Source organism: Humulus lupulus, chromosome 2 (assembly GCF_963169125.1).
Source record: "Humulus lupulus chromosome 2, drHumLupu1.1, whole genome shotgun sequence".
NCBI classification, from domain to species: domain Eukaryota; kingdom Viridiplantae; phylum Streptophyta; class Magnoliopsida; order Rosales; family Cannabaceae; genus Humulus; species Humulus lupulus.
Window position 1 is genome coordinate 163011498 of NC_084794.1, and position 7118 is coordinate 163018615.

Consider the following 7118-nt stretch of genomic DNA (forward strand, 5'->3'; position numbering starts at 1 on the left):
GAAGAAAATCCCAAAAAAATTCAAGCACTAATCGGGATGCAATCTATTGCAAAAGTTAAAGACATTCAAAGCCTGACTGGAAGAATTGTTGCCCTAAGTAGATTCATATCCAAGTCAACAGACAAGTGTGTCCTATTATTTAATCTACTCAGAGGAAACAAAAAAATAGAATGGACAGAGGAGTGTGAACAGGCTTTTCAGGTGCTCAAAGACCACATGTCACAACCGCCTATTTTGTCCAAGCCAGTCAAAGGAGAGACTTTGTACATGTACTTAGCATTAACAGAGTATGTTGCTAGCGCTGTTTTGATCATAGAGGAAGACAACATTCAAAAGGCAGTATATTATGTAAGCAAAAGGCTAGTGGGAGCAGAACTACGATATCCGCCCATAGAGAAATTGGCTTATTACTTGATACTGGTGTCCAGAAAGTTGCGACCCTGTAGTGTCCCTGAACATTTACTTAGCTAGCTAGATAGTAGTATTAGTTAGTAGTATGTTAGTTACCATGGATTTTGGTTCAAGTCGGGACTTAGTTGGAAACTCATAGCAACAGTTATAAATTTTATAAGTTTAACCTATAGTTCAAGAATATTAATTATAACATAAGGTTTGATTAATATTGCTAGTCCTAGATATATTGTTATTATAACCTAAGGTTTTTAGATAGAACCATTAAGAGAATGACACTTGTCATAATCATGTTTATTAAGGATTTAAGTATTTTGATGAATACTTTAATTAAAAAGAAAGATCTAGAAGCTCTAGAACCTTCCAGAAACTATTAGGATTGTATTATGACTCAGTTAAAGTTGTTTATCCAATTCAAATTATGCTGAAAAAGTGCAATTACGTGTTTGATATATCAACGTATGTCGATATATCGCAACATAGGGGCCGATATATCGCCTACGGAAGATACGGAAAACACATCGACTTTGCACGAACGATCGAATGAGGCTTGGGAATACAAGGGGAGGCGATATATCGCCTATGGGGGGTAATATATCAGCTCCATGTATGTATTTTTGAAAGTTTGATTTTTGAATTTTAAAAATACCCTTAACCACTTAGACCTGCCTTTGAACGATTTTGACCGAGTTATGGGCGTCAGTTGAACGAAAATTCAAATCTTTTTCATTTTATAATCATTTATTTATTCAAATTAAAAGGGGTTAGTTTCTCTCCTTGAACTCTATAAATAGGACCTAGTGCTCAGCCATTTTCTTCATTCTTCAAGCATTTGCTCAGAGCCTCCAAGGTGCTAGTGTTACTATAGAGTGATACACTTGGGTTTTAGGTTAAAGCTTTATCATTCTAAGCATTTATAAACACTTGGGAAGTGAGACTTAGTGTGATTTTGATATTGAGGTTTAGACCAATCCATAAGGTCATTCAAGGTATTTCTATTCCTAAGTTCAGTTCTATCTGGTTCTTTAGTTTTCTTTAGTCTTCTTTTATTCATATCCAAACTCTTGTTATTATTCTTGATTAGGTATTTAAGTTCTTGAAACTTAAGGTTCTTCTTGGTAAGTTTCTTCTTGATGGTTTAGTTCTCATTTCATCTTTATTCTTTAGAGATACTCACCATTTTACTATTGGTTAATAGGAGTTTCTAATCCCATTCTTGTTCCCAAATATCCCGGGTTTTGGTAAGGAAAATAGGATAGATTTTATGTGCTTATATGTTATGATATGTTTATGCCATGATATGTATATGTATGATATGTTTTTAGTCGCTTGGGCATATGACTTGCTTAGATACAAGCCCCAAGATTATTTATCATTTCATGGGTTAGAGTTATGATTTACCCTACCTCGACTAGTAGAAGACCTAGATGGGTTATCATATACTACCATGTGATCTACCTTCCTCGATTAGTAGACAGAGGACCTAGATGGTTTTTAACATGCCATGTTAATGAGTTAATGGCCACTAATATTGTAGTCCTATATGATATATGTTTCTTTTATAGTCATATGTTTTCTAGTATATGTTTATGATATAGTTTTATGCTTATATGTGTTAGTAGATTTTCCTTGCTGGGCATTAGGCTCACTCCTTTATTTTTAGTGTGATGCAGGAAAATAAATATGGAAGGTGGAAGGATTCTTGGCAGCTTGGCTTGTGTGTTAAGGATGAATGGTTTCAATGGATTGCGTGTTGATCGAGGATGACGTTATTTATTTTATGTCTTTTAACTTATGTTTTGATGTAATTTCGCTATTAGTATTTAAAGTTATGTTTTAAGTTTTATTAAACAATGGGTACCCATACCATATTTTACATCTTATTTTGTAATTTGCACAATATTTATTTTGGAGTTTTAATAATGTTATGATTATTTCTTATGTATGTTTTCTCCAAAAGTAGTAGCTATGTCTAGTAGTTTTAATGGTCCAAGGTCTTAGAAATAGTTGGGTCATTACAGTTGGTATCAGAGCAACAGTTCATTTGCACGAAGTTCTCCTTGATACACACGCTCAAGCTCTGAATCTAACCGCCAATGTAAGTTTTTATGTTATAGTTATTATGTTTATATGTATAGCTAACGTTTTAGCCTTATGTTTTCAGTTAAGAATGGATGGAGCCTTGACCTATGAGGATATCTGAGCCATTAAGGCCTTGAAAAGAATTAGAGAGCCAAGAAATACAATAGGAGTGCTAGAAAGAATCACTCGGAGATTACTCTTATTCCACAGGGAAATAGTTCACCTCCAAACAACTAAGCAAATCATGATGAGAGCTATGGAACAATATGTTTTAGTGATTAGACTTATTAAAGATTATCCTACTGTAATTGCAGCTTTAGAAGAAATATGGGAGACTATAGATGATGAAGATGAATTACTGGTAGCTAAGAGATATTATTTTCTCATACTTAGGTTCACCTCTAAGATGGAATTCCAATTCACAAATGAGCAAAAACATAGAATCTTTACGAATCTTCTGTTATATTATTTTATAATATAATGTAAAATTATATTATATTATAATATAATGTTTTAGATTAAATAAATGTGACAAAGTGTGTCACATATTGTAACATATAATAGAGAGTTACAATATTTAGATATATGAGATATATCCAAATAATGTAACATATTTGGTGTTACAAATTTGTAACTTCCAAATATTACCCTTTATTGTGTAAAATTGTTGTTTCACAATATTGAGATGAATTTCATAAAGCCATATGTGATATGGCTGTTAGATATATGATTTTAACCCCAATAATGTGTTTTGGGAGTTACAAAATCATTTGGGAGGGTTTGGAACCGTTTGGAAAAACAGCACAATTTTTGTGCTGAAATTGGTCAGTGGCCGCAGCCTGTGGGACAGAGACCAGTGGCCGCGGCCACCAATGTCTCTGGCCGCGGCCACAGGCCAAAAACTGACCAATTTTTAGTTTTTTCAATATTTGTTGAATGGCTCAAAAAACCCAAATAACTCCCAAATCTCTTTTTTAATTTCATATTAATCCAATTAAAAATTGGTAACAGCCATGGGGGTTGGTGGAATTTGAAATTCAAAGGGTGTCTCTAAACTCTATAAATAGAAGCCTATAGCTCACTTGTAAGACACAACATTTCTATCCATTAGAGCACTTGGCTAGAAACACCTTGAGGCTTGATAATTCCAGAAAGCTTTCCCAATATCTGAGAGAGATCCCTTAGTGCTTGAGTTAGGGGGAAATAAGCTTTTGGACAAAGGTTTTAAACCTTGTTCAAGTTGGTGATCCCCAACTCTCTTCACTTAGGTTGTGTAAGTGAGAGTTTGCTTGTGTTTCTGTTTTTCTTTTTATTCTATTGCTCTTCTTCTTATTCTCTTGTTCTATTTACTTGTATATTTTGTTTAAGAGTTGTAATCTTTCCTTTTGGTCTAAACACTTTATTTTACTTGTAATCTTTTGCTTAGAGTTGTATTCTCACTATTCTCTTCTTCATCATCATCTTCTTCCTTTTCTTTGTTTATTTGTAATTTTCAGTTATAGAGTTGTAACCTTATTTAATCAATCCATTTTTATTTGTAATATTATTGCTTAGAGTTGTAATATTATAATCATTTCCATTGAGGCAGTACATTTTTTTCCTAACATCTTCCTCATGGGAATTTTGAGGCTCAAGATAATGATGATTATGAGGAGATAGATGATGATATGTTAGAAGAAGGGTCAGATATAGAAGATCCTGATTTTTAGATTAGTTTATTTCTTTATTTATTTTATTTATTATTTTTTAGATTAGTTTATTTCCTTATTTATTTTATTTATTATCTTTGCATTTATCATTGTACTTAGTGAAAACATTTTTTTCCAAATAAATATTATTGTTATTTTTGAATGACATGTATGAGTTTGATTTTTTTTACAATCATAATAAATAATAAATTTAATAAATAGTGACCAAGTTCGGTGAGGGTGGATACAAATCAATGGACCAAGTTATATATTGAGAGTTTAGGGGGCCATAGTAGTGGGAACAATTTTACTGATCCTAGCCCTCCCTCAATATGGTTAACTTTGGAACAACGACGAGTTTCGAGCCTGAGAATTAAGTCATATAGGATGATTAGAAACAGACTTAGAAAATAATAAAGATGGCTTATTTTTCTAAGTATAGAAACACACCCTAATGATAAAGAAGGTTTATCTAATTTTTTCATAAGAAATCATAATTAATAGGTCCGAGTTATGTTTGCTTAGATTAAGTTTTTTCCTTAGAGCCTATTAGGGTAAGTTCTAACATGTTTTTCTCGAGTGTTAGAACTTTGCTGAAGATGTCGCTCAGAAGGTCTGCACGCACCAACGCTAATGCCTCCGGCGTCGCTCCTGAGACTAATGAAGCCCTCCAGTTCACAGAACGGGAGCACTGCTACCACTACTGCTGCTAACCGAAATGCACCGCCACCGCTGGTTGACAACACTGCAGAAATTGCAGACTTCGACAACAAGTGGAGGAATTGCTGCAGCAACAGCGACAACAGGCTCAGCTGCAGACTCAGACTTAGCCTCCGCCTCAGCCGCAACTGCAGCCTCAGCAAATGGCTCAAGCACCCCCAACAAGTAGGTCTTTATGAGGGATGGCCAATGGCAAACTATGCACCCTGCCCAGCTCAGTACATGGAGCCAATCTACTAGCGGTATCGTAAGCAACATGCTCCAAACTTTGAAGGGATAACCGACCCCTTCGAGGCGGAAGAATGGATCAGAAATGTAGAGCTGATCCTAGCACACATGAATCTTGGCAACGCAGACTGCATTTCCTGCATTTCGTCTCTCCTTAAGAAGGTTGCTAGTATATGGTGGGACTTAGTTCAACAGACTCACGACATCGCCACCATGACATGGACCAGATTTTTGGAGCTGTTCCACAAGAAGTACTACAACTCGGCAGTCATTGCCACAAGGATCGAGGAGTTCACTAGTCTGAAGCAGGGCAACTTGATGATAGCAGAGTATGCTTGGTAGTTCGACCGACTAGCCAAGTTTGCACCAGAGTTGGTTCCAACTGACTTTCTGAGGGTTACAAAGTTTGTTAAAGGACTTAGACCAAAGATTGAGCTAGGGGTTAAGTTAGCAAACCCTGGAACTACTACTTATGCCGATGTTCTAGAAATGGCTATAGAAGTAGAAAGGCTTCAGGTGAATGTTAGTAAGGAGGAAGCTAGTAAGCCTGAGTCTAAACAGCAGAGTCAACCTCAGAATGGTCGGAACAACCACCACAACAACAGCCATCAACCTAGCAACAATAATGGTCAGAAGAGAAGGCATCCTGACAATAAGCAGTCCAACAACGATAAAAGAGCACAGACAAACAATAAAGGCAATAAGTCAGGTTATGAAGAATACTCGCAGTGCTCTAAGTGCCAAAAGAAACATCCTGGTGAGTTTCGAGCAAACACCATGGGATGCTACAATTTTGGTCAGGAAGGTCACCGGAAGAAAGATTGTCCACAACTCAAGCAAGAAGAGAACACGGACAACAAGATGGTTCCTGCTAGAGTCTTTGCCTTGACCAAGGTAGAAGCTGAAGCTAGTAATAAAGTTGTCATAGGCCAGATTCCTATCCTCAATAATGTATGTTGAGTATTATTAGGAATGATAGAGAAATTAGACAAACCTTGTGAAAGATTTAGAACTAGGTTTGTGACAGAATTGCCTTCGGGTGAAATAGTCCTATCATCACGGATAGTACAAGGCATACCAATCAAAATTGAGGACGTAGAACTAGAAGGAGACCTGATAGAATTAGAGATCAAAGACTTCGATGTGATACTAGGCATGGATTGGCTAGCAAGGCATGGCGCAACCATCGACTGCAGACGTAAGCAAGTAACGTTTGAGACTCCTGACGGTTAGAGACTATGCTATATAGGAAAAGTTTCAAGACTACTTACGCCGCTTATTTCATCTCTCAAAGCTCATAGGTGTTAGGAGTGTGTCCTAAAAGCATGTAAAGACATTTGTTTTTTCTGTGAATAAATAAATACAATGGTTTATTATTATTATTGTCATATTTAGATTATTAAATTATTGTTTGAATAATTTTGTACATATCAGAAAAATTCCATATTCATTATTAAGGATGTGATCTTGTATTAGTACGAGAGAATTAAGATCACATGAATGAATAAAAATAGTCAACAACAACAAATTAAAGTTATGGAATTCTTTAATTGGAGTTGTAAGTACGGTTTACTGAGTATCATAATGATACAAATAATCTAGATTCGGATTATTGATGTGGAAAGACATCTCGGTAAAGGTGTTTTATATAATATGATTATATATGACATGGACCGATATCATAACTGATGATCATTTTTAGATCAACCTAAATCCTGAGTGTTCATGAACTCCTGTTCATGTGTAACGACCCAAATTCACTAATAAGGCTTAAGGGCCTTGATTAGTGTGCCAGGAGGGCATGATGGGAATTATGTGTGATTTTTGTGATTAAGATGCATGATTATGATTTTAAGCATGTTATATGACTATGTATATTATGTTATGTGATAATTATGATATGTGAATAGTACCATGTGGGTGCGGTGATTTCAATGTGACGCACGTGCCGAGACGGTCCTAGCGAGCTAGATAATGGTAACTGGTGAT